At 43.5% G+C, this 19,498-nt stretch overlaps 1 pseudogene; it reads right to left on the bottom strand.

Annotated features, from left to right (window-relative positions):
- Window positions 1-373: 373 nt before the first annotated feature.
- On the bottom strand, window positions 374-17,407 carry LOC131579163 (bifunctional heparan sulfate N-deacetylase/N-sulfotransferase 3-like; annotated as a pseudogene).
- Window positions 17,408-19,498: the final 2,091 nt, after the last annotated feature.

Raw genomic sequence — 19,498 nt, 5'->3', positions numbered from 1 at the left:
TGGAATGTGTTGCTGGAAACACTTTTGGCAATGCCTGATTGCAGAAATGTTACTTGATGAGCCACAGGCCATCCTGGGGGGCACTTTGGGGTGAGGAGGGGACGGTGCCCAAGGTTTGTCATCTTTGGCTCTTCTTCTCAGCAAACGGAACGAGCCCAAATGTTTTGCATAAACCAAGTACTCAGTGAGACTCAGGGGAGACCTGGTCCTGTCCCCTGGAGCTGACAGGAGGCTGTAGCCAGGGGGGGATTTGTCTCTGCCCAAACAACAAGATTTTATGATCCCAGGCTTAAGGAAGCCTTGTCACTGCTCTCTGTTGCTCTTCAGCGGGACCACGCAAGGCCAAACCAAACCTCAGTCCAAGGGAAAAGGACTAAGGAAGTGCAGAATCACCTTTTCTGCTTCAGGACAGCATCTGCAATAAACTGAATCAAGAAGGGTTTTAATACTTTTGGGAGCTGTTGGCTGGAGGGTGTGTGAGAGCTCTGGTTTCTGTGTTAATTTAGTTGTCTTCAGAGTTATAGAAAGACTGAAGCAATGACTGCTTCAAGATTGCTGCGTCTGCCTCATTTCTGGAAAAGGCTGTTAAGGTTGTGGGGCTTTTTTTAAATCTTAATTTTGTTTATGACAAACAGTGCAGCAGAAAACATCTTTCTCCTACAGGTTTATCAGATTTTTAAGCAACTGAATCTGACACTTCATCTTTGCCCTTTCCATGAATAGGAGGCAAACCAGAGAATTTGTTTCTTTAGGATTCTTTGGGAACACCCTAACACATGAGTGCAAGAAGCAGAGAGAAATCCAAAAGCAAGTCTGGGGCTCAGCTAATTTTTCAAGGATCAGTGACAAATGCACAAGTGTCATTTGTTTCCTGCTCTTCTATCATAAACTTCCTTTTATAATTTTTGTCTCCTGTGCCAGCAAAACTGAGTACATCCAGAAAACAAATGCAATGCAGCGGAAGGGAAACTCCAAAGGTTGTGAAGTTACCCAGAATGTGGGATACTGGTGCTCCAGTTACACAGAACTAACAGGAACAGCAATTTACCTGACTCTTCTTTGTGCAACATCAGCTTTCCTGGAGGGAGGCAAAAGGGGCTGGAAAGGCAAGTGTCTCAAATGTAAACCTGGGAATATTCCCTGGCAATCACCATTAAGGTCAGTTCTTTTATTTTTGCCAGGAGAGATGTGCAATAGTCAATGGTTGTTACTAAGAAATGTCTCTTCTTATTTCAAGCCAGAATATTCTCCCTTGGCCACTGGAAGTTTCCACCCAGCAGGGAAATGCAATTAAATCCAAGTGGAAGCAGTGTCCAGCCCCCATGCAGGAAATGTATGTGCAAGCTTTAGGACTGCACAAGGGAAGGAGAGGGTATTTGCATCTCAGGTGGAAGAGATCCTCAGGTGGATCTTTCATTGCTGCTGTCACCCCAGCAAAGAGAGCTGCTCTGAGCAGGTTTAGTGCTGACAATAGCTCAGAACAGCCCCCTGCACGTATTACATTAACATGTCCTCCCTTCAGGGCAATCTGGCCCTTTGCCAACCTCCCAATGGCCATGAAAATAAACTGCAGTGCAAATGATGCTGAAAAAAAAAATATCAAAGGGTGAGAGTAAAACTCCTGTCTGTGGAATTCTTGATTTGTGCTTGTGGCCATCTGGCGTTGCTGTCCCTGGGGACAGTGACCTTCCTCTCCTCCCTCTGTCGGTCTTTCATTCCCTTACCTCTTTGGTTGCCACACTGGCATTTAAATGATGCCTTCTGGCTTTTAACTCCTTTCTCTTTTCTTTTTCCTCTATTTCTCTTGGTGTGGAAGTGTGCTGGAACAGAAATTTCCATCACAGCAGCACATCTGCAAATAGAAACATCACAGAGTCTCACTCAGTGTGGGCAAGCACCTTCAGCTCCAAGGAGCTGTGGAGAGCAAGCGCTTGGTCCCTTAAGGAAACGTGGAGTGATCGGTCCCTGAGACAAGAAAATCCAGACAAATGCTATGGTCAGCCCTAAGCAGGAAGATTGAAAGCCAATGACCTCGAACCTGCCATCATTATGTTCATCATTTTAATGTAATTATGGTGTGATAACGCAAAGTTGGAGTTTAGAGAGTTTAGACATTCTGCTGAGGCTGGTGACGTTACTCAGAGGGTTTTGTATCGCTCTGATGTGTCTGAGCAGGATCAAGAACTAAAAGGAAAATTTTACAGAAGCATTTGAAGACAGATTGCCCCAAAAACTGCTGCTTCTTCCCGGGGGACAAAAGATGGAACGTTTTCCTGTTGAATTCCTCTCAGAAAGCACAGCCCTACTAGCTCAGCTATGGCAAGGGTGGATATGATACACCATGGAAAGAGACAAAACCAGAAAGGTAAAAAGGTCTATCTCCCCTCCTCCCCTGAACACACTCTAAGGAAAACATTTCAAGCAATGGAATAGAGTAGAATTGGTTCCTGCCTCTGGAGTTCAGTTCTCCATTTCATCCAAGTGCTAACTGGGATGACTGGTGGTGCTGTGCAATCCTCACTGGAGGAGACTCCCCCGTACAAAGCCACCACACATCATGTGGCAGCAGCCCCACAACATCTGCAAAAGGCAGGTCCAGCACAGAGCTGATCTGGAACAGGAATCACCTCTGAGCACAGGAGACAGGAGCTGCTTTATCAGCCATGCTGCCTCTGTGGATAAATTCATGGCCTTTTTCATTTGATTGAATTGCAGAGTGCTGTGCAGGTCTCATTTCTGAAGGGTGATGGTGCAGACAGTGGTTTAAATGGTACAGTGTGTTCATCAATATGTGGTACTGCATTTACATCCCTGGAGTAAAAGAATTGGCACATATAGAATATGTTACAGGAGGGCAGCTATACAATGAAGTCATACAAATATGTCAAAGTTACATCGTTCACAAAAAAAAAAAAAATTAAAAAAGGAAGAGCTGCCATTATTGTCAATAAATACAGAACAGGAGAATATGCACCTCATCTGTCAACATCTAAAGGTCAGAGCATTTCCATCCTGGAAGTGCTTCCAAGATGGATCCTCTGAGGATTTACAGAAGCATGCTGAAGCAAAATACAAGCTGTATTTGGGGTGAGAGGACAAAAGAAGGAACTAAGAAAATTCTTCAAGTTGAGCCTCACCTAGTACCAGTTCTAGATCTCAGACAGATCTGGTGAAGCCCCAGTTGTGCTGCAATCCTCTTTCTGCACGGCCTGACGTGGTGCTTTGTGGCTGGCTGGGAACTGCTCCTTCAGGGCTTTGATTAAAACACTGTGCAAGGCAGCAGAGACTCATCTCCAGACTCCTGAGTTATTCCTGTTCTGCTGGAAGCTGACATTCCACTGACAACCAGCTCATACCTGCTTTATACTCACAGCTTTTCAGTTTCTCATCTTAGGGACAAAGACCAGAGCAATGCTTCCTTTTGTTTTTTTCCCCTAGTTTATGTTCTTTGTTGATTTGTGAAAACATCTCTCAGGATAGTTGATAACTTTTGGCTTTGTATTGCAGGCACAGTTTCTTCTCCTGCTATCAGCTCCTCCAAAGCCTGAAAGATTAACCTTTTTTTTCCCCCTCACTTGCTAACAATGTAGGTTGCCTTCCTGCTACTCACTTAGATGGCATTTCTGCCATGTTGGATAGAAAGGAATAAAAAGGGAAGAAAGCAGCAAGAGGCCCCCAAACTGCCACTGTTTCCTATTTTAGGCACTTCACATTGCAAAGAAATCAATTCCTGTAACTCCCATCCTGGGAACACCTAAAATCTGAGGCTCATCTAAGCTCCACGGAATGAGACTTAGAGAGTGTCATTTTAATGCACTTTTAGGATTGAGACCTAGGCTGAAATGATATGAAACTAATTGTTTTGAAGTTCCCTGATGCATGAGCCTTGATTTTTCATGTGATATGAAAAGTTGTCATTCATCTTTACTTCTTTCTTTTGCCCTTTAGCCAATTAGATACTACAAACTTCAAATTCCAAAACTGCAGCTTTCTGCCTTAATTTAAGGTCAACAAAATGATGCTGCAGCCTCTGACTGTTTAGTAGGGGTTATTGCATGAAATGAACGACACAAGTGCACAGGCAGAGTGAGATAAAGGTAAACCAAAGCACTTCATCTGCAACTTTTCACCTTCTACAAATCATCTTGGAAAAATGCAAATCACCCCACACTGCAGTTCACTTGTCTCTCAGTTTCTGCCCCATTAAACAGCGTCGTGTCCCCTGAAGTCTCTTCCAGTTTCTCACACTTGGAAGTTCAATTTACTTTAACAGCAATTTTCCTTAAGGTCTATCAACACAGATGAATCGGCAGACCCCTAATGCATGGCTTAAAACTATCTTTTATACAATATTGCCCTCTGTGGGAGCCCCAAGATGTAACAGATCTACAACAGAAATACGGATGCTGATGCTCTTTGCTCCTATTCCATTTTTTTGGGCATAGGATCTACTTTCCTAAAACACTCCTCTTGAACATAAAAGCTTTATGCCACCAGGAGAAATCAACTTACTATCCTCTCACCATTTAGTTTATTTCTTTCAAGCCTGCACTTCAAATTGTTTAACAGGTATCTCTGCTACTGCTATTTACGTTTTAGGTGACCATTTCAGTTCACAGAAGCCCTGCTGCTCTGTGTGTGTCAGCATTTCAGGCACACTTAAAACCAGCAAATGAACAAAACTGAGACCCAAAGTGCCACATCACTGGGATGGGTAGGCAAACAGCATTTGGAAGATTATTTCTCAAGTGCCCCAAAGTCTTCTGAGAGCAAAGATGCCACTCCAAAATATCACGGCAGATATTTTGAAATGGAACCTGCTGAACATTAGGAAAGCAGGAAAGTAGGAATGAGCAAGATGAAGAGGTACAATGGTTAAGTACCAAGTTCTTATTCACTTGGAGTGAATTATTCCATCCATGTTTTTCTTTCCTCATTTTAATTAAGTCACCTTTGTTTTCCTTCCATGAGAAAAAGATATTGTCAAAAAAAAAACCCCTCACTCAAAAGATGATTGGAGAGCAATCACCACTGGGCATTGTTCACCTGGAACTGCATTGCATATTCCAACCAAAAACCCAACCATTCCTTCTGCTACCATCCTGATATTTTAATGTTAGTGCTGAAAGCCTGTAAGCAATTCCTACCTCAAGAAAAGGGAATCAATAGTAGTTAGACATTAAAAGCATTGCTTTAGCTTATTAACTCTGTTCCAGCAGATGTTGTAGAGAGATTGCACATCTCTAAAGAAGCCCAGTGCAAAGTAAATATAACATCATGATCTTGATTTCCCTTGTCAGACTACAGCATTTTCAAGTCTTTAGCCTCCCTTTTGCTGAACCCAGGTCTGTGTGGGTTATTTTTCATTTTATTTTGAAGCACAGCCTAGTCACATCAGTCTAAAAACAGACCTCAGGGCACACTTCCATTTCCCATTTCAGGATTTCCCACCCTACTGGAGCATTAGCACGAAGCCTCCTCCTATAGCACCGGATAAAGCCGAAAACAAATTATAAGAGGGCGACCTAAAAGTTTTTTAAAAAACTTGCTAGGAGGTGAAACAAAACACTGTACAACAGGATGAATTCATGACAGTAATTCTAGAACACCCGTTTGGTGGTGCTTTAGTATCCAATTTTTCACTTTGAGGGTTCTTTAAGGTTTAAATGATGGTATATAAAAAGCTCTGCTTGTGTGAGCTAACCTAGAAAAAAAGTCATCCTCAGAATGCAATGGAAGCTTGATATCTAGATGGCAAGGACAGAAGAGCAAAAAGAGAAAGATAAATGTTCTTTGTAGTTCCTCCTTTGAAACTACCATTCCTGGTTTCACCTTTTATTCAGAAGTGGATTAGAGTATTAAAAGAGTCTCTGTAGACATGTTAAAGGGGACTCCCACTGGAGCTCTGGTCTAATTAAGCTGCTTTATGAATCATTCCAGTTTGACTAACTCAAAATGTCTTCTAAAAAAATATCACTTAATACATCAAACCGAGAGTTCAAGCCCCTTTGTTTTTAATAATCAAAGAAGAAACGCTTGGGTTTGAGATTTGTAAGCTATCACTGCACTTTATGGATGATCCTCTTGATGATAATTGCTTTGCCAGCAGCTGACCTGCATTGCTCTTTAGGAGAAGCCCCCTTTCCCCTGCCCATCTCAGCAGCCCTGCTACAGCTCAGACACGCAGCTGAGGTGACAGCAGAATGCTGGTGTTACCCAGAGACAACAGTCCCAGCCCATGGAAACCATCAGTCAGCATTTTGCTGCTGGCTCGGCTGGAGACCATCAGGAGCTGGGGAATGTTTCTGCTGGAGCTGATGCAGGGAACAGCAGAGCACTGCCCAGCCCTGGAAGGAGCCCCTTGCTGTAGAGCAGTGCTGCACAAAACCTGTTCCCCTTCTGATCACTCCCTCGGCCAGCCTGAACTCGGGCTGGGAGCAGATGCACAACGGGGTGACAACACTTCTGCCTGCAGCACTGGGGACCAGAGAAACCCTGGCATGGTCTCTGATGGAACACAACCCTTGTGAGTCACACAGCAAATGATTCTCTATGTTCACACAAAACAGGGAAAATGGGGGCACAACCCAAGCTCCTGGATTAGTGTCTGTGACAATCTGCAATGGAGGAGGGGCAGCAGCCAGCTTTTCTGGCTGAGGCACTTGGATGAATGGGACTTGGACCTGCTTTTGCTCTTGCTTGTGCAAGGATTTACAAAACTAGACTGACTTGCTTATCAGCAGGGAGGTCACAAAAAGAGTCATGATGGAAACAGACCAAAGGGGATGCAGCTCTTCCACAGTGTTACAGGTGCAAACAACAAATGACAAGAGGGCTGAGCAGAGCTGAAATCTGCTTACTGCTTCACTCTCTCCTATGACATTGAAGCAAGGCCTAGGAAAAACCTCTTCTCTCTCTAAGCTCCACTCCTACCCCTTTTGACTTCCCAGGAGCTGTCTGCTACTTCAGGCCAAAGCAAAACCTGGGAAGGATTCTGTCAGGAGAATCGTGGGACAGAGCCCAAGAAGCTTTATGGATACACAAAGCCATCCATCCATCTCTCTCACACATCACGAGCCCTTGTCTCGGTGTCACACGGGAAGTGGTGACAAAGATCAGGCTGTGGATTAAGCACCAACTCATTTCTTGCTTTGATGCTATCTCAATAAGACTACTTAGAACCCCACAGTTTATATTTTCAGAGTTGAGTAAGCACTTAAGACATAAAACAGTAATGTAATTAGAGATATGTGGAGCAGCTCTAATGCTAGATGTAAATGAATGGATGTTGGTTTAACAGATGTTTCCACATTACTTTCTATCAGCACACTCTCTGAAACTAATACATCCAAAGCCATACAGGAACAAAGCCACACTAGGATATCAAAGGTATCTTACAGAGGAATAAAAGCGTAAGATAAAGGTCATTACAGAACTGGTATGCACTGATTTGCCTTTATCATCTGTACAAGTGTGTCCAGACATAAAGAGGGGAAAAGAGAAGCTGGAAAAGACACTGTATAGCTGGACCAAGTCAGCAGTCAGGGAATCTAGCTGGGTTTCTTTACTTTTTTTAATTTGACTGGAGGACTGAGCAGCATTTTTGCTGTTGATGTTGTTGCAAATCAGCACTTGATGCTGAAGCAGACCACTAGCAGCGTGTTCTCCCCTGATATCTGGGAAATAAGAATAACCCACGACAAGGCAGGCACTGCCAGTAGAAGACATGAGTGCCCTAGCTGAGTTCTAATGCGTGAAACTCAGCTCCAAGTGTATCCATATTTCATCCCTACATTTCTGATTCTGGAAAACCTCTAACACATTTTGAGCCAGAGCCCAAAGATTCAGATGAAAAACTCTAATAACTTATTGAGACATCAAGAAAACAAACTAGACTTTTCTTAATGAAATATATGAACACTCCAAGAACCCCAAACCACATTCTGGTATGCCTTTATGTTTCTCGCACTCGTGATGCCAGTCTAATTAAGTTCCGCATATCTCAAGTTGCTGCTGGAGAATTAAGACTAATCTATAACTCTTCTAAGTTGTCATAGTTCCTCTGAAATCAATGGATGTTTTGACAGCTTACACCATCTGAGGAACTGCTCTGTGTGTCGAGTAAGACACAGTGCTGTTTAATTACAGGGAGGTTCAGAAGCAGTCTCCACAGCTCAAGAAAAAACCAGTTCTTCCAGGAATGGTCATTTCTTGTTTCTATCCAACTCATTATGAACTTCAGTGTCAAAAGTCATCTTTCCTTCAGTGAAGACCATCACTGTGTCTCCAGCTGAAAGAAAAGGTTCTATCTCTTGCAGTAAATTTTGAAACACGCCCTTGGTGCTGCGAGGAGAAGTAAGGAGCCCCTATTCCAGTGTCATCAGAGCACTGAGATAACAGTGGGGAGACTGGGAGCAGCCAGACTACAGAAACTCCACACAGGAGCAGCAGGACATGGATCCAGATATTCCAGTGGAAGTTTTCAGATAGTCTGGAAGAGCAAACCAGGGGGATACTGTGTGTTTACACACAAACTTCTGAGAGGATTTACTTGCTCTGCCTCATATTTAGGAACATGATTTGCTGGTAGGCTTGGCAGTGCTGGATTAATAGTTGGACCCCATCATCTCAAAGGTCTATTCCAAACTACATGGTTATAGCATTCTATGTTTCTAACCACAGAACTGCAGGAATTGTGTTTTCCACATTTGGGGATGCAAAGATGAAAACTTTAAAAATGTTCACAGACATTGTAGCGATTGGTGTGTAAGCTGCAAGATTTGGACAGAGCACAGCAACACTTCCTTACACCAAACCAACAAAGCACAACAACAAACAACCACCTAAAAAACCCCCTCCAAAACCCAAAAAACCCAACCACCATCAAAGCCACAGTTCCAAATCCAGAAATGTATGTTTTTCAGAAAGTTTTGTTCTAAGTAATGCTATGTTTTATCTACAAGCTTTGCACTACCAAAATCAGTAGAATAAACTGTTGTGATTGCCTGCCTATACAGGGAGGAAATGGACCACATGAGGATTAACAGGTACAGAATAATGTACACCACCTAATGCAAAATCTGTGCCGCAGGTTAAGAGCCAGAAAAACATACATGTTTTTATTAGAAATGTGTGCCTAGTGGAAATGAGCTAATCTTGAGTACTGAAATGATACAAAGTCTACATTTAGAACCTCTTTTCACACTTGCAGCGCCCAATTCTCTGTCACAGGCACTGCAGCAGAACTCACTAAAACTCTTGTTTAATGAGATGTCATTTATCTGCAAATACACTTTACAATAACGTGTTTCCAACTACTGCAAACTGATTTTGTTTCATTCCTTCCTCATGTCATTGTGCCACCGAGAACTCCTTTGATATTAATAGTAATGAAGATGCATTGCATCTGACAGCCCTAACATGTTTAATACAACATTTTAACTCTAAGTAGATGAAGACTCAGAAGGGAACACTTTTTTCAGATTCCATTGTTTCAGAACACAGTTCTGTATAAATGAAATTATCCTACTTAAAAGTTATTTCCACTTTGATATTACTTCTATTTAATGGGACAGTTTTATTTTGGGAAGATTACTTTCTGACATACTGCAAATTATTTTCCCCAAACAATATGGTTTATCCTTCTCTATCTGCTGTAACCAAATTTGTCTCAATAGTCTCCTGCTTCTGGTATATAACTCTGGCAATTCAACATCCCAACTTCTTTTCAAATGACAATCCTAAGGTGTCACTTGCAAAGACAAACAATACAAAACGTGCTGTCTCCGACTGCTACTGCACAACTCAGTGATGGATTTATTCAGGCTTTATTTCAGCCACTTTGTTACCAGAAAGTTCTGCTCCTGCAGAACAACACAAGTTCTGCCAGTGATGCTGGCCAGACTTGACTTTTTTCCTGCCATCTGAGTTTGCATTCAGGAGACTCTCCAAGGATGCTCACTCACCTAACTCAAACACTGCCATCCTCTTCTCCATGGAAAAACCATTTAGGAAGCTTCACCTTTATTTCTGCTCTCTCCCATGGGATTTGTTTGCCTAAGGAAAACACCTACTTAACAAGGAGGTAAATCTCATTTTTAAGTGCATGGACAGAGAATGTTTTGGAAAAGAGCAAATGCAATTTTAAAGCAAATTAAAAGTTTAACCGCAGGGTCAAACCTTTCATTTAAGAGAGCAAAGAATGCAGAGCTGCTGTGGCTTGACAAGTGTATTAACACTGAAGAAACCCAAAAACTTGGTTAAAAATGAAACAAAAATGACCCACTGCATGCAGTGCTGTCCTTGTCTTTCCTTCTTGCAGTTCCTCATCCCATTAACAAACTTCTAAGAAAACATTCTGCCTTATCTTTAGTGCAAACAGGGCAACAATCAGGATGTTAGAGATTTGCAGCTTCTAGACCAAGTTGAGAAAGGTGATCTCCTATTTCCTGCTTTGGGACAACACTCCTCACAAAAAGCACACAAGAAACACAGGAAGAAATAATGGGAAGATGTTAGTGCTACTGACCAACCACTGTCACCTCACTTGAACAGCACAACAGAGTGGAAAAGGACCTTCAGGAATGTACAGCTCTAAACATTCAAATGGAAATTGTCCAGTCATTTACTGACAGCTTTGAAGAGCAATATTAGCACAAACCCTCCCTGCAAGCAAGTGCCATAAAACAGAGATGAGAGAGGTGAAATGCTGCAAACAACTCCTGACATCCAAACCTATCTCAAACAGCCAATAACCCAGTCCACTCTTCACATTTGATGCTGCCATTTACTGCTGCTCACCACATTCACCTCCTGCTTGTAAGACTCACAACAAGTGCAATAAATATGAACAGCTCCTGAGTGGAGCCCTCCAGTTCCAACCATGAACAACTATTCACTTTCAGATGAAAATACCGCTTTGCTGCATTGACCATCAGTTTGTGCACATACTTTACCTGTACATCGTTGGTGTTCATCCTTGTTCCATCCTTGCCAACAAAGATATCATCTATGTCAACCAGAATGTACCTATCCAAGGATAGTGTGAGTTTCTTTCCAGACAGGAAAGAGATGGCATCTATGAAAATCAGCTTGTGCAGCCAAAAATTCAAGTTCTTGCCGAAAAGGACTCGTTGAATCCCATCGTGGAGCCCCAAGTCATGTATTACTGTGGCATAGAGAGCACCTAGAGCAGCAGGTGGAGAAAGGTTTTCTGGTGTCTTTACTTTTGCAAATATCACTGGTTGATAAGTTGTGTGATTAACCTGGAAAACGGCCCAGGCATTTCCAAGCAAGGGCCCTTCCTCAAGCTTAGAAGGTTTAGTCACATGGAGCAGTGGGGAATGAGGGTTAATGCAACAGTCCTGAACACCCAGATTGCTGTGGACATGGAAAGGAAAACCCTTCAACTCAAAGCTCTGCAAGCTGTTCTCAGTGCCTTTGTGAAATCCAATCACACCTACACCGTACTCCAGGCAGTACTTATCTAGAAGGCCTCTGTTCCAAGAGTCCATATTCACCTACTTCAGAATATTTTCATACACTATGAGAGCGTATTTGCCTCTGCTTTTGTCTAGAAGCACTGGGAGGTCACCTTTCCCAGATGCAATCTCAAGGTGAAACTGAAACCTGCTGGATTCCAGAATGGTTCTTATATCTTGGCCTAAGCTTGAGTGCTGGCTTTCCACAAACACCAGCACTACCAGGTCTGTCCTCAGGGGATCGATGGGCTTCGTGCTCTTCATCTCCATCAGCTTGGATGGCAACGGTTGAGGATCACCACATTCCACTTCTGAAGAGGTTTCAGGAAGCTCATTCTCCTCTTTGTAGCCATTATACAAGTAGTAGGCAGAAATAACTATGCTCACCATACAAAAAGTGGCCAGCAAAATTACTCTTCTTTGCAAATGTCTGTGAAGTTTCAGGATAAAACTCATGGTGTTTACTTGCCTTAGATAGCTCTCAACAGCAGCATGAAAAACAAACACAGATTCTCAACAACTTGTTCCAGTCCTCTGAAATATTTATGTCACCATTGCAGCACACACATCTGTCTTCCACAGAGCTTTACCCAAGGTATGGTCTAGAAGAAAAGAAAATCAGAGATTTAATTGAGGCAGCACCTTGTGAAGTATCACCTGCTTAAACTAATGGGGAGTAAAGAAACCACTGCCAGCCAGAGAGTTGGAGACCAACAGCTCCAAACCTTGCAATAATGTATTTTTTTCCCTGCTCCCACTACTTGCCACGTGCATTTGAAGGTCTCTGAATCTCACAGGTTCCTCAGCTCAGAGGATCAAATAAAGTAGCAAGAGGTACTGAAAAGCAAGGCATAAAAGCAAAGTATTTACTGTGCTTTAGAAATTCTTTTCACCTAAAGATAAAAGTTAATTCCCAAGTAGACAGCTGCTAACAACCAAAATACTGAAGAAAATTTATCAACTTCTTCCTTCTACTCCTAAAAAGCTGGGGGAACATGATTAAACAAATTTTATCTTTTATTAGTTTTCCCAAGAACTAAGAACGTACACAACTGTTGTACAAACATACACTGATGCACTCTAGATTACATCTACTGTAGGAATGTTTTCAAAGCAAAACCTCCTTCCTGCAACATCAGAGGAAAACAAAGCATTTCTCTGGACTGTGGAGTCTTGCAGACTGTTAGAAGCACTTGCCAATTCTTTGCATTAAAAACAAAATACAATAATCAAGTTCTTAAATTGGAGAAGAGAAAGTCATAACTCAAAAGTTAAACCTAACAGGCAGATCACCTAAGGATATACTTATGCTTTATCTTGTATTTAAGGAAAGAATAATTTTTCAAGCCAGCAGTACAACTGCTGTCAAAACTCCCTAGTAAAACAACTGGATGGTGTGACAAGCATAAAATAATGATCGTAAGTCATAAACAAAGCTTCAAAGCAGATCTTGGAAAATATTAGGTGTGTGAAGATCTAGAACATGGCCACTCTAACTTCAGCGTAGTTTGCACCCAGGTCCATTTGGAAATGGGATTAGGATAAGGTGTGGCATTAACATGGTCATTTCCCAACTGAGAGCTTAATCCTTCCAGTCCTGGTTGGTTTCTTTTTTTATTCCTACATTGTAAGCAAATTGGTCTTTCGCTACAGATTTTCAAAAAAGCTAAAATATGATGTACTTAACAGTACCTATGTCATGTCCACAAATTTAATGAAACCCTGAAGACAGATCTTCCTGGTGCCAAGATGAGCATCAAGTAAAACTAAACGAGAAAGATCAGATGAGGGAGGGGAAAAGAAACTCCAAGGCATTCTATTCATCAAAACCGCAAAATTCAGCATCAAGAGCGAGCGTACGTGAGCCGTCTCATTCATAGTTAAGATTCAGAGCAAGATTCCTGCTGTCTGCATAGATTTTACTCTCCTCACTGTCTACTCAGATACCTCTTTATCAATCCCTTCTCTTCTGGGAAGACTTGAACCCAGCCTTGAACCTGACCTGCAGCTGCACAAAGTCCTGCTCAAAGCTTTTGGGCAGGAAACCTGCCCTTCACCCACGCTCACTAATCAGTGCTGGACTAAAATAACACAACCCCAGCTTCTCGGTTTCTGTCTGAAAAAAAACCTGAGGAATGCAGAAAGACCAAACAACAACATGGAAGTACCTTTAGAAGAAATTAACATTCTTAAGCATTGAAATGTCTGATCCTTGCCACACCAGCTTCAAGAATTTCAGTCTGGATGGCATAACAGAGACATTTAATACGGGAACAAGTCAGGTGACAAAGAGAAGTTCCACCCTGAATGAGTTAACACCAGACAGAGGCTTCCAGACAGATGATTTTTCATGACACACACCAAGGGTTCTCTTCATCTTGGGTTTCCAGCTCAGCTGCCTGAATGCCAAGAAACACATCATTTTAGTGCCTAAAATTATCACTGACTGCATTCTGCAGGAAAGCTCTACATACACCTACTTGTCTTTGACAACCACAGACCTGGCTGGTCCAGATACAGAAAAAGTGAGAATTGACACTGACCTAAGCTCAGAGCAAGGAAGGGCCGATGAGACAGAGCTGCTTGAACTGGGTATTACACAAGGGTTGCAACCCAAGAAACACTTGCAGCAAGGACACGGTTCCTAATGCCATTCCATAGAGAGGAAAATCTGGAGCCAGCCCAGAAACCCGTGTCTGCTTCAAGAAAAGCCCAGTCACTGTATCCTCAGCTCCTAATTGCAGGCACCCCCGTGGGGCTACAGCGGGCAGCTGCAAGGAGGAGTGGCTGGAACTGCCAAGACAGATGTGAGGTTCCTCTGTGAGGAATGAGGAACTCTCTGAGGCAGCAGGACACAGCCAGACTTGGCACAGTCCCTGCTGAAGACAGTCAGGAAGCAGGACGGAACAGAGCAAGGCACAAGTTTTAAATGCACGCTCTCTTGTATCAGCTTGAGGCTCACGTAATTTTCACTTGCTGGTTTGTATGGCAGGAGTTCAAAAGAACGCAGGAAGAAGAAAACAAACAATTCAAAGAGAACATGCATTTTACAGTATCAACAGTCTCAAGGCCTTGACAAGATACAGTTCCTTTCCTTTAGGGACAGCAGCATTTTCCCCTGAGCAACAGATCTTGCTGGATACTCTAGTGCTGTATTACAGCTAAAATAACTCACAGTGCACCCCTGACAGCGCCATCCTTGGGATGCTCCTCACATGACACACCGTGGGACCTATGGAGATTGGGACAGCGACCTTTATCACATCTCTAGACGTGGCTTCAGGGAAGATGGTCCTTGCTCACTATCATTTCCTACAGTAAAACCAGACAAAAGGTCTAATTCTCAATGTACCTACAGTGAGTGTGTGAGAAGCAGCATTTCAGAAGAGGACAGTACCTGAAGAGTCTCACTTTCATTACAAAAGAACACAATACTTTACCAAAGGAAGGAGAAGTCATGATAGCTTCGACATCAATAAAAAATATCCAAGAATAAGAAAAAGGCTTAAAGGAAAAAAACAGAAAGAGTCTAGAAAGTCTTCACAAGAGTTCAAGCTTGTTAGTATTGTTCTAGTGAAAAAAAACATGAAAAAAACCCCATAGATAGCATAAGCAGTCTCAGCTCTTTTTGATTTCTACAGTCATGGAATTCAGTGACAGAGGAATGTGGTCCCACCTGTACCTCAAAGCACTTGAGAACAGGTGTCAGATATTATATGAATCCAAAGTTCCACAAAGCTGATGTCACAATAAATTTTACCTATAGAATAATCCGTATGGTATTTTTCCATGGTTTGAAGCAATAAAATTTGCATGTTTTTTTTTTATCTAGAACTTCATTGCTTTAAAAGAACCTGCATTTGTTCTCCTACAACCTGCATTTGATGTCCTATTTTGCATTTTCATGCCACCATGTTAAAATTCAGACCAGAACCCTTTACCTCTGCTGCTCAAAGTAGCAGGTGCCAAAATGCTCATTTTAAGGTGAAAATTAGCATCTTTGAATATTCAGAATTTGGTTTTTAACTTACAGTCTCACTATGGAGAAGATCTTGCTAAGAGAAAGCTGAGTCACGGAAGCAAGTGTTGCATTTTGTTATGAACACAGACAGCAAGGCTCAGTGCTCCTGTCATCCACTGCAGAAGCTCAGAACTAGTTCACATGAAAATCTTGCTGGTAGGATAAAGAAATATCACCTTCTTAAGCAGAAGATTTAGCACTCTGAACAGCACTGCTGGGCAGTCACAATTACAGGCATCTGCAGGCAACCAGCACAAAATAGCTGCATCTGAATAGAGATCTTCAGTTTGGATTGGCTTGGGGGGTTTATCATGGCTCTGCTTGTTCTGTTTCAGGTTTTTAAATTCACTAACAAAGTGCCACTGATGACAGAACAAATACTGTGAGGAACCCCAAAGACATGAAGCACACCTCGAGTTCCTACCACTTGCAGCTTTCTTTCGTTTGTTGTTTCATTGGTAAGAATAAAGGACCAAATTCTTGACTTCTGTAAATCACGTCACCCTGATAATTTAATGGAAACTCTTCCAGGGAACACAGCCTACTAAATTCTTCACAGGAGTTCTCAATCCAGTAAAAAAAGATGCTCAAGTAAGAAACTAGGTACCTGCACAGGCACAAAGAACTGCACAGAATTTAAAACTAAAAAGTCTATTAAAGTTGAGTCATGACTATCAACACAATTTTTAAAATGACAAGAAACTTTTCTGCACTGTGGTAATACCAAGACCAAAGCAATGGTCTCAACTGAAATATCCATAAATAAGTGAGGAATTGTTCTCAAATCAAATTTGTCAAAGCCCAGTAGGAAAACTCTGGTTTAGTCTTACCTCAGGCCCGTGCTAGGGCAACTGCTTACTGTGACCCTTGAGAAGAAACAATACAGCTGGGTCAAATTTATAAGTAAAAACATCCTGTTAAAGGGTAACAAAAACCCTTTTCATCAAGAACTACTAAAAGAGAGCTAGTTCTGGGTTGAGTATCCATCAATATTATTCAGGTAGATCACATTTTTCTGGGGACATATTTTAAATAATTCTCTTCTAATAATCCCCATCATTCTCATCCTGTTCTTTACCTGCCTGGACAGTGCCACAGTGCTGGTGACATGCTGGTGATTTATTACACAAAGGATGAGTTTTAAATGAAGAGCAGAAAAAAAGGAGGCACATTGTTTAGTGTATTACTACAGACATTTAAATCTCACATGATTAGAATGCTGCTTAACTGCTTTGAACATAAAGGTCTGCTCTGGCCAGTCACTAAGAAATACAAGTTCCTCAAAGGAAGCATTCTGAAGTCATTTTAGCGTTACTAAAATGGAAATCTTTGGATATACAGATGATATGGTAGGAAGCAGCAAAGTGCAACTGAACACAACCAAACCTGGGGTGAACAGCAGGGCTCAGATTGTTAAATCAGTTACAAAAACACCAAACAAGCGTCCAAACCCTGAGCATGCCTACTTACAGCATTATTTTACTGACTGAAGTATTCAACAGCTCAAAGGAGTAAATCCAGGCTGAGAATGAGACCTTACAACTGCATATTAAAAAGACATTTTCAGCTTGTAAAAATGGTGATATGAGACATGACAAGGGAAGTCTTTGAGACCCTTTAATATCACATAACAAACCCTGGAATGTGTGAATATTGAAGGGCTTATATTCTCTCATAGCTGTGAAGGAAATAAAAAAAAAAAAAGGCAATGGTTTAGGCAGCACAGCAATTCTGGTGGATAGAAATTCTTTTCATTCTTTTTCAAATCTTTGAGGTAAGCAGTTCTCAGTTTCTACTGTACCTGTGACATCCTTAGCTCCATGCTGCATTGCCTAATGCAGCACTAGAGACACCTTTGAAAAGTCTCTAGTGATAGAGATCCAGGATAGAGATCCATACATGACAGTTTGTCAAGAAAAAATATTTATAACCATTAAACGTACAATGTTTAAAAATAGTTTAAAAAGAAGGCTCTGAAGACTTCAACAGAACATAGAAGTTTGGTTTAGTCTTCACATCACTCTTCACCTTCACACAATACTTTCTACAGGAAGAGCTTTAAGCTCCTGACATCACACAATTTTTCTGAGATAAACCCTGTAATTCTTCAGCAATTGCAGAAACTTCACTATCTAAACAGTAAATGATTTGCTCAAGGTCTCTGAGATAAATGTCCAGCACACTGTCTGGTCCATGCCCATACCATTACTTCCCTTTTCTCCTACAGCTGCCAAGAATAAAGAGTTAATAAGGCAGAGTTCAGCACCATTCCTTCAGAGAGAACTGCCTGGGATGCTGAGAGCGAGAGAAACCCCGTTTCTTTCACTTACCATTTTCTTAGGAAGAGAAACCCCCACCACACCAAACCCTGAAGCAATTATCCAGCACAGCACACCAGGGAGTGAATTGAATAATAGAAAAGTTTTCTGCCATTTCCCGAGGGTTGCACATGACAGCTGAAACGAGCAGCAACACACATCCATTTCTGATGGCATCTGGGGAATCCAAGCAGCTATAACCACCTGAAGTTATGAAGAATTACCGCACTAGGCTGACAAATTTTGCTCCCCAACAGAGCCATAACCAATTCTCACAAACACCAGAGGGCAACAGCGTCGCGCAGAACGCCGCGAGGAGAGCGAAAGGGAAAAGCCCGGCCACTGAAGGGCTGCTGCGGGGACCGCGCCGGGCAGATGCCGAGTGCGCCGGGAAACAAGAAAAACCAACCCAAAGCCCAAGAAACACCAGCGAACAGCCCCGCAAACGCTGCCTCCGCAGCGGGAGCCTCAGCGCCGGGCAGCCGCCCCGTCCCGCCGCGCTCCCGGCCCGGGCGGTGCCCGCAGCGGAGCGGGAGCCTGCGGCCGCCTCGGGCACAACTTTGCCGGGATCAGGGGGCCGGCGAGCGCCGACTTGTGCGGCTCGGCCGCGCCGGGCCCGCGGGCACCGCCCGCCCCGCTGCTCACCTCCAGCCGCGCTCCGCCGACATGTCCCCCCGCGCTGCCTCAGAGCCCGCTGCCGGCCGTGCCCTCAGCACAGGCTCCTCCGGGAGAGGCGCCGGCACCCGGCGGGCGCGGAGGTGCGGCGGGGCTGCCGCCGGGGCTGCAGCACCGCCCGCCAGCCTCGCCGCGCCCTCCCGGAGGAGGAGCCGCGCTCGCCGGCCAGGGGCGGCCGGGGGCTCCGCCGCGCCTCCTCCCGCATCGCCCGCCCTCCTCCGAGGCTCGGCCGGGCCGGGGGCGGCCCCGGGCCCGGGCCCTCAGCCTGCTGCCGCCCTCAGGCTGCTCCCGCCCTCAGCGAGCCGCGGGCCCGCCCCTCACGGCACCTGCCGCGCCCCCCTCCCACACGAGGGCCGCCGCGCCCTCCCTTGTGGGATTCTTAATCCCTGTCTTAAATAAAGTAGGATTTGGTATTTTTCATCCCCGCTCCTCCGAAACCAATTTAGGAAGCCCGTGCTGCAGGCGCGCTGAGGGGAAGTTGAAGTCGCACCCTCCCGCCCAATCCCCCGCTCTCGGAGCACCTTTAGGCCGATTTCTGAGCCGGTCTAAAGGCAAGGGTGGAAATTCCGTGAGGTCACTTCCATTTTGTCAGGACAATGTAGGGTTAAAATCTTGAGAGAATGCCAGTTAATGTGTTTGCAGCCTCGCTGCTTTTCTTGATTGAATTTCCTAACCCTATGTTAAACACAGTTAGTCCCACTGCATTTTTCACTGATACCCTGCATCCCTCGCTCTGGAGATGGAGCTGCTCCATTACTGCAGGTGAGGGAGTTACGGTTCCCCGTCTGAACTGCAGTAGCTTCCACAAATGGGAAATAAAATTAATAAATTTTACAAGTGCCCTCTTGATCGAGCTCATTTACCTACAATTGCCCAGTGATTGTTAGCTCACCTAATGGCTGACAGTTCAATACATCGGATTAACTCCATCACTGGTGCTTGTCTGTCCAAACCTTCCTTTCTGTGACTGATGCAAGGCAAAAACTTCAAGGAGAAAAGTCACC

This window comes from Poecile atricapillus, chromosome 4 (genome assembly GCF_030490865.1).
Source record: "Poecile atricapillus isolate bPoeAtr1 chromosome 4, bPoeAtr1.hap1, whole genome shotgun sequence".
Taxonomy (NCBI): Eukaryota; Metazoa; Chordata; class Aves; order Passeriformes; family Paridae; genus Poecile; species Poecile atricapillus.
This window is presented reverse-complemented; position numbering and strand designations above follow the sequence as displayed.